The sequence below is a fragment of the Acanthochromis polyacanthus genome, chromosome 1 (genome assembly GCF_021347895.1).
Source record: "Acanthochromis polyacanthus isolate Apoly-LR-REF ecotype Palm Island chromosome 1, KAUST_Apoly_ChrSc, whole genome shotgun sequence".
Lineage (NCBI taxonomy): Eukaryota > Metazoa > Chordata > Actinopteri > Pomacentridae > Acanthochromis > Acanthochromis polyacanthus.
In genome coordinates, this window is record NC_067113.1 from 58391790 (window position 1) to 58400670 (window position 8881).

Sequence of the window (8881 nt, forward strand, 5' to 3'; positions counted from 1 at the left end):
GGGCGGATTGAACGTTATTTCATTCAGTCGTTCCTGTCGAGCACGGGTAGTTGTACTGAAAAGTCTGTCAAAAAGGGAAATGTTGTCCAGCCGGGAGGCCATGGACAGACAAAAAAGACAGACAAAAAAGTCGGCAAAAAAAGGCGTCAAAAGTTCAAATCACTCATTTTACTGCTTTCCGCCTGAAAGTGGGAGGACTAATAGCACGACATTACAGATATCTGCAACGTCATTTCGTCTAGTCAAAACTGTCATTCAAGATATCTTTAATTACATTTCGCCTAGCCAGAATTGTAATTACAGATATCTCCAGTTTTAGATATCTCTATCAAAATTCATTAAAGATATCTCTAACGTAATTTTAGATATCTACAATCAAGTTTTGCCTATCCATAATTCCCATTTGAGATATCTACAACGTCATTTTGACTAGGCGTTACTTTAAGATATCTACAACAAATTCTGCCTAGTCAAAACTGAATTATGGATATCCACAAAGGAACATGTAGATATCTGTAATTGAGGAGGGGTTGGAGATATCTCGAATTGGAATTTTGACTATCCGTAATTCAGTTGCAGATATCCGTAACTCATATTGCGGATATCTACAACTAAATTACGGATAGGCGCAATGAAGTAACCCATACACATTAATGGCAAAAGTGACATCATTTCTCCTAGGAAGAATGTATTTGTGGATATCTGAAATGATAATTACGGATAGGAGAAATAGAGTTGTTGATATCTCTAACATTCTTTTCGACTAGGAAGAACTGAATTACAGATATCTGTAGCGAATATCCAGTCTGGGCATTAAATGTTAAAACGGCTTGCCATATGATCCGGTGTGTTTACCCGGAGAGGGCTGCAGCTCATTTGCATAGAATACACTGGACTCCGGTGTGCGGAGATTCCACGCATCATGAAACTGTTTTCAAAAATCTAAACTAGCCATCTGTGTACTAAAACCAGGAGAGATTCAGCTGCTGCACAGCTTATTTCTCGCCTCAAATGCTTTCAGAAATACTTTTCGCTGAAGTGTTTTGTAATATTAAACAAAGTTTGGGGCCAACCCGCCATGTTGGTCCGGTTTGAAATCCAGGAGCAGACCAGCCCACGAGTCCATGCGTTTGTCCAATCAGGGGCAGGAAAGGTGCTTGAAGAAGGTGTTGAACACAGTTCACCGTGGAGGAGAAGCTAATAACAGTTGTATCTGCGCACGCATGGTAACCATTACTGTTTTCGAAATAAAAGGGAAAGTTTGTGGCCCAGCCGCTGTGTTTATCAGACTCATCTGGCAGACTGTCAAGCTGAAAGCTCAGTCACGTGACAATGCCGCTGGCAGTGCGATTTTTAGAAGCGGTGCTTTGCCGTGCAGGAAAAACGCATTTAGTGCACATGCGGCTTTACTTCTGTGTTTTGCTAAGTGTGATTGTATTTTGTGTCTGAGAGGGTGTTCTGTTAAACAAACAAAATAAAAAAAATTTATTTTGTTTTGTTATGTAAATTATGAAATACAAATGAACATATTGTTGGGAAAAATGAGTTGTGGAGAAAATAACAGCTTTTTCATTTCTAATACTGATGTTTTCTAATAGTTCCACATTGTAAGTTGGCTTATAGTGTTTTTGATGTAAACCATGTAAACCAGTACTGATTTGTAGGTCTAGACCCGAATACCAGAATATTCAGTTGAGACGATGGTATCTGAATATTTATTTATTTTGAGATCCGAATATATGGATACAAACCCCAACCTCTGTCGGACGTTAAGATGTGAACTGATCCTACTATTCGGCTCACAGTAAATGACAACACAATCACATGTATGCAAAGAACATGTTTTAATTATGCCCTTCCATCACAAGTAGCTCTAAAGTAACTAATTTTCTTTTAACACATTGTTGGGAGAGAGCACAGACACAGTCCCCCACTGTCAGAAATTTTGCAGTTGAGATTCCCTCATTTGGAGAATTCACACAGGTCAGCTCAACTTAGAGTGCAATGGCTGAGCCTTACCATGGATGAACCACCTTCTTGATCATGGTATCACCCCTACCAGGTAAGTATGACCTCCAGCTTTCACACACAGCAGAGTCCATCACACACAAACCCAGCTGACTCATGCATCTCACGGTCTGTAACTCACTAAACCACAGACGACAGAGCGCTTACACTTTACATAACGTCACCACAAAAAAGGAAGATTTTTTACAAAGGTTGGCCAAGATAATTCACATTTAATCTTACATATAAGTGACTACATTTACCATCATGCACCGCAGTATTTGCATGTCAAAAGCTAAGCTAAAAGTTGCGTATTTGATCTATTTCCCCTCCTACACATAGATATATACAAACACTAGATGTCTCAAGACGGAGTCGGCATCGTCGTCACTTGGCGGCCATCTTAGGACAGGGGACTGCTCTGGCGCACTGTACTGTAGTCAATGGTAAGGTGGATGATTTCCTCACTTTAACACTCATAACTCGCTCAATTCTTGATTGATTTACAAACGGTTTAGTTTATTACAAACCTTATTAACGTGGCTATAATTCAGGCTCAATTCCGAAATCGCAGCTTTTCGTTTTGAAAAATGCGGCATAGTTGTGTGTCTTTTCTGCCTGGCTACTCACATTGAAGATGGTGTTACTCACAATCTGATTTTCAATTATTAGGTTTTCCTGAGACCAACGTTTTTTGAGAACCTAATCTTTAGGCGAAATTACATTCTTTGTGGTTGTGGTTGTATTTATTTGCTTGTTAAGAGACTTTGATTGAGACCTTAGACTTATTGTTTGTATACATCTATGCCTGGATTAGTTAGCCTGCAGCCAAAATGCATTGTGGGTAATGTAGGCACCAGGTTCATGAAAAGAAAAGACAACATCTCTGTTTGTTGTGCATTGATTTTGGTTGAGCTTTGTTTTTATCTGTGCATTAGAAAGCTGATAGTAATAAAGAAGTGCAATGCTAAATAATAAAATTACATTTACATTCATTTATGCTGAAAAAAGATGATATCTGTGTTCATTATTATATGAATTCAATGGTTTTAATTATTCTTATGTAAGCAGTAAAACAAGTACATCTCTGACGTTTATAACAAACCAAGCTGTTGTAAAATCGATTGAAAATTGAGCAATCTACAGTGATTTTAAAATCCATGATCCATTGACTTCAATGTTATGAGTGATCGAGCAGCCCTGTCCCAAGATGGCCGCCATGTGGCGACGTTGCTCCCCATGGGAGACGCCAGCGTGTCGTCATTTGCTATGGTCACGTGGTACAAGACTGCTACTGGTTGGCAAGAACTGGCAGTAACATAACGGCTTGCTACGAGAACGGTATCGGGTTTGAAACAAATACGTAAAGTTATCGCTTTTCATGAATGAAATTGCACATGTATTTACCACAATGGTAATATCGTGTGTAGTTGTTGGTTGTACAAATCGTTTTGAGAAGGGATCAGGCTTGGAATTTCACCGAATACCGATGTCAGGAGAGAGAAGATGGCGGTGGCTTCAGCTATCAACAGGAAAAATTGTACCCCAGTAAGCAGCAGAGATCGTGTTTGTGGCTCCCACTTTTCTTCGGGTAAACTATTCAACAGTTTAGCATGTTTAGTATGTCCAACTTTGAGCTTATTTACCAAAAGATATTGATTTAGTGTCGCATCCTTCGCGTGAAGCGATCTCTACACTTTCGGTTTGGTTCAGTTTTGTCATGTGTTACCGATCGCTTTTTAGGCGATGAAAGTGCACTAAAGTCGATTGAAGTATATTCAATAACATCTCCTTAAGCCAGCAGCCTCCTATTTGTAACCACATTTGTTTCTGTATGCGTCTAGCGATCGTTTTTTTTTAGAATTGTCCTATTTTCGATCACCAATGCTGTGGGTCTGTTACTGTTACATAGAAGCCATACTGCAGACAAAAAATACAGCAACGTATTGACGTTTCTTTGACATCTTGTTGAAGATTAACAGAAGATATATTATTTTTAATTCATAATTATATATTTTTGGGTGGGTGAACGGCCCAGCGGTGTCAATCAAGTAAAAATAAATGTCGGTGAATGAATGAAGGATCGTCAACCCACCCAGTCTTCAAATTGTAGGGATCTGGCAAGGTTTTACTGTTTCCCTGATATCTCAGCTTACTCACATATATTTGTCGGGCCTCAGATGATAAGGATTGAGCATAATCGGACAATTTCACGGAAGGATAGTTCGCATCAGCCATTGTTCCTCTGGTTCCTCTTGCCAACCAGCGCGGTAATCACGTGACTTCGTGACGTCACTGTTTGTAAACACTGGCGTCTCCCATAGGCTGACAGCGCTCATGAGCCATCTAGTGTTTGTATATATCTATGCTCCTACAGATCACTACCAGCTCACAAGAACGGTCAGCTGAATGAAAGCTTAATCAAACTGAAGCCAAAAATAGTTTGATCTACGTTTTATATTCAGAAAAAACGAATATAAACACACAGATGCATTCTGACCACTTCCTGTTTCAATCTTCGCTGGTGGTAGACCACAGACTGGAACGTTGCTGCCACCTGCTGCTCCGGAGGAGTCATGCGTTTTTTCACCAACAAGAGAGAGAGCTGGACACTTCCGGTCGCACATTTAGAGCATTTTTTATAAGTTACCACAATAGATGATCACTAAAATGCTCACGTTACGGTTTAAATGCAGAACTTAAAGCTTTAAAAGATGAATTCACTGAAAATATACTTACAATTTAAAAAGTTTTTCAGGGAGGATGACACTTTTTTTGGCCACAGTTTTTTTTTATTGTGTATTATACATATTTACAGTGAATTTTCTATTTACATACATATTTACAGCAAATACAGACAGTTCCTTCCGATAATTTTCATACTTTTGTTACAATAAAACATTCAAATAAAGAACGAGAGAAAAAAAACAGCAAGGGAAAAAAACAAAAAAATAAACAAAACTAAAAGAATTCTGACAATTACATAACATTAAAAAAAAAAAAACAGAGGCATCTCCTTAACAAAACAGTTCTTCATAAATATTCCATACTTCTATTGATTTTTTGTTTGTAAGGTATTTCAATGACTGAAAGTAATGATTTATTTCTGTGAGTAATGATTTGGATAATGGTTTGGATTTTGAGAATTTTGTTTTGTGGATGTAATATTTCCCAAAAAGAATAAATATGTTCACGATTTTTTCTATTTTCCTGTTTGTATGATTATACACTGTTATAATATGATCTATGTTTATCCTGACTGTGGCTGAAAGTTTCTGACTAAGATGGGATTCTACGTCTTTCCATAATTTATTGGTTATAGGGCATGAAAAGAACAGGTGGATAATATCTTCAGTGCCACTTTGACAAAATGAACAACTGGGATCTATGTCAGTAAATTTTGAGATGGCTTTGTTTGTTGGATAATATCTATGAAGTATTTTAAAATGTGTTTCTCTTATTTTATTGTTTAAACAGTACTGAAATGACTCCATCCAAGTTTTTTTCCATTTTATATTTCGAAATTGAGAGTTCCACCAAAATTTGCATTTCGGGTGAGCAATTTTATTTTTTTGAATAGATTTTCTTATTATTTTATTATTACATTTTCTATCTAATAAATCGATTCCGTTCACAAACAGTTTGTTACTTATTTTTAAGTCTAACATCAGGTGATGGCCTTTCTGTCACGAGCTGAGCTGGTGGACCTGAGCAGACAACCACACTACCAGGGCTGGCTGAGTGCAAATGGTTTATTGTTTGGGGTGAAGATGGTGGCTAGGTGGGGGAAAACCAGGGTGTAGGAGCGGGGAGTTCCAGGCAGGAGTGGGGGATCCGGGCAGGAGTGGGGGATCCCGGGCAGCCGAACTGAACGAAAGCAGGAGAAAAACAATGTCAAAAAACACGGCAGAACTCAAAACAGAAAATACTGAAGGCGGCTAGAGAGCAAACCGAACTGCATGGTTCTTGTTCAATACTCTGGCAGGGAGTGGAAGGCTGTGCCGGTCTTTATTGCAGTGGTGAGTCGTTAGTGAGATGGTTGTCAGCTGCCCGGGAGACGTGGAGATAGTTGATTGCCTGAGTGGAGTCAGCTGGAGAAGCTAGACTCCACTCAGGCACCGAGCTGCAGGGGAAAGACAGGACAGAGGAGCAGATGAAAGACAGGCAGGCCAGGCAGGGCAGAGGAGCAGATGAAAGACAGGCAGGCCAGAGGAGTGGATGAGGGACAGGCAGGGCAGAGAAAACAGGAGAGGGGGAGAAAGCAGATGGGAAAAGGGGTATTTGGGGATGTCAGGTGGGAAGGATGGGGGTGAGGAGGGAGCCCTGACAGCACCCCCCCTCAATGGGCGCCTCCTGGCGCCCTACGGAGCCAGCCGGGGCGAGAACCCACGGCTACCAAGGGCAGCCAGGAGCCCCCACAGGGGAAACTTGAAGGGCCCACAGGGGAAACTTGAAGGGCCCACAGGGGAAACTTGAAGGGCCCACAGGGGAAACTTGAAGGGCCCACAGGGGAAACTTGAAGGGCCCACAGGGGAAACTTGAAGGGCCCACAGGGGAAACTTGAAGGGCCCACAGGGGAAACTTGAAGGGCCCACAGGGGAAACTTGAAGGGCCCACAGGGGAAACTTGAAGGGCCCACAGGGGAAACTTGAAGGGCCCACAGGGGAAACTTGAAGGGCCCACAGGGGAAACTTGAAGGGCCCACAGGGGAAACTTGAAGGGCCCACAGGGGAAACTTGAAGGGCCCACAGGGGAAACTAGACTGGGGCAGGATTGGGACTGGGCAGGACTGAACTGAGAACAGGGCAGGACGGGGACTGGGCCGGACTGGACTGGGTGAAGGGAAGGGCCGGACTGGACTGGGTGAAGGGAAGGGCCGGACTGGACTGGGTGAAGGGAAGGGCCGGACTGGACTGGGTGAAGGGAAGGGCCGGACAGAACTAGCAGGGCAGTAGCTCTGGGGGTCGGCCCGAAGGCTCAACTGGCCCAGGATGGATAGGGCGGAGGGTCTGCTCCGGAGGACGGACCGTGGGCCGGACTGGCTGGGGATGAGTGGGCCGGAGGGTCCGTTCCGGAGGGTCCGTTCCGGGGGGCGGCCCGGTCGAGGCTGGGCAAGCCGGAGGGTCCGTTCCGGGGGGCGGCCCGGTCGAGGCTGGGCAAGCCGGAGGGTCCGTTCCGGGGGGCGGCCCGGTCGAGGCTGGGCAAGCCGGAGGGTCCGTTCCGGGGGGCGGCCCGGTCGAGGCTGGGCAAGCCGGAGGGTCCGTTCCGGGGGGCGGCCCGGAGGCGGTAGAGGCCAAGGCCGGACGGGCCAGAGGGTCCGCTTCGGGGGACAGCCCGAAAGCGGGACAGGTCGCGGCCGGACCGGCCTAAGGGTCCGCTTCGTGGACCGGACTGGTCGAGGCAGGACAAGCCGGAGGGTCCGTTCTGGGGGACGGCCAGAAGGCGGGACGGGTCGAGATAGGACAGGGCGGAGGGCACGCTTCAGAGGGAGGCCTGGAGGCGGGGCCGGCCGAAGCTGGACTCGCCGGAGGGTCCTCCTCCGAGGACGGCCTGGGGTCCAGACAGACATACGGGGCCGCTCCGGTGGACGGCCCAGGGACTGGGCAGGTAGGGACCGGACAGACAGGCGGGGCCGCTCCGGCGGACGGCTCCGAGGCCGGACAGACAGGCGGGGGCCCACAGGGGAAACTTGAAGGGCCCACAGGGGAAACTAGAGGGGCCCAAAGGGGAAACTAGAGGGGCCCAAAGGGGAAACTAGAGGGGCCCAAAGGGGAAACTAGACTGGGGCAGGATTGGAACAGGGCAGGACGGGGACTGGACCGGACTGAACTGAGTGAAGGAAAGGGCCGGACTGGACTGAGTGAAGGGAAGGGCCGGACAGAACTAGCAGGGCAGTAGCTCTGGGGGTCGGCCCGAAGGCTCAACTGGCCGAGGATGGATAGGGCGGAGGGTTCGCTCCGGAGGACGGACCGTGGGCCGGACTGGCTGGGGATGAGTGGGCCGGAGGGTCCGCTCCGGGGGACGGACCGTGGGCCGGACTGGCTGGGGATGGACAGGACGGAGAGCCCGTTCCGGTGGTCGGGCTGGCCGTGGATGGGCAGGACGGAGTGTCCGTTCCGGTGGGCGGCCCGGTCGAGGCTGGGCAAGCCAGAGGGTCCGCTTCGGGGGACAGCCCGAAGGCGGGACAGGTCGCGGCCGGACCGGCCTAAGGGTCCGCTTCGTGGACCGGACTGGTCGAGATAGGACAGGGCGGAGGGCACGCTTCAGAGGGAGGCCTGGAGACGGGGCCGGCCGAAGCTGGACTCGCCAGAGGGTCCTCCTCGGCGGACGGCCCGGGGGCCGGACAGACGGGCGGGGCCGCTCCGGCGGACGGCCCGGGGGCCGGACAGACGGGCGGGGCCGCTCCGGCGGACGGCCCGGGGCCGGACAGACGGGCGGGGCCGCTCCGGCGGACGGCCCGGGGGCCGGACAGACGGGCGGGGCCCCGCCGGACAGACGGGCGGGGCCGCTCCGGCGGACGGCCCGGGGGCCGGACAGACGGGCGGGGCCGCGTCCGGCGGACGGCCCGGGGGCCGGACAGACGGGCGGAGCCGGGTCCGGCCCGGGGGCCGGACAGACGGGCGGAGCCGGGTCCGGCCCGGGGGCCGGACAGACGGGCGGAGCCGGGTCCGGCCCGGGGGCCGGACAGACGGGCGGAGCCGGGTCCGGCCCGGGGGCCGGACAGACGGGCGGAGCCGGGTCCGGCCCGGGGGCCGGACAGACGGGCGGAGCCGGGTCCGGCCCGGGGGCCGGACAGACGGGCGGAGCCGGGTCCGGCCCGGGGGCCGGACAGACGGGCGGAGCCGGGTCCGGCCCGGGGGCCGGACAGACGGGC

General features: G+C 49.0%; 1 non-coding gene across 1 annotated transcript; it reads right to left on the minus strand.

Annotated features, from left to right (window-relative positions):
- Positions 1 to 1905: 1905 nt before the first annotated feature.
- Positions 1906 to 2070, minus strand: LOC127537261 (U1 spliceosomal RNA). The gene has a single exon (XR_007946870.1). It is a non-coding gene; the product is annotated as a U1 spliceosomal RNA (small nuclear RNA).
- Between the last annotated feature and the right edge of the window lie 6811 nt (positions 2071 to 8881).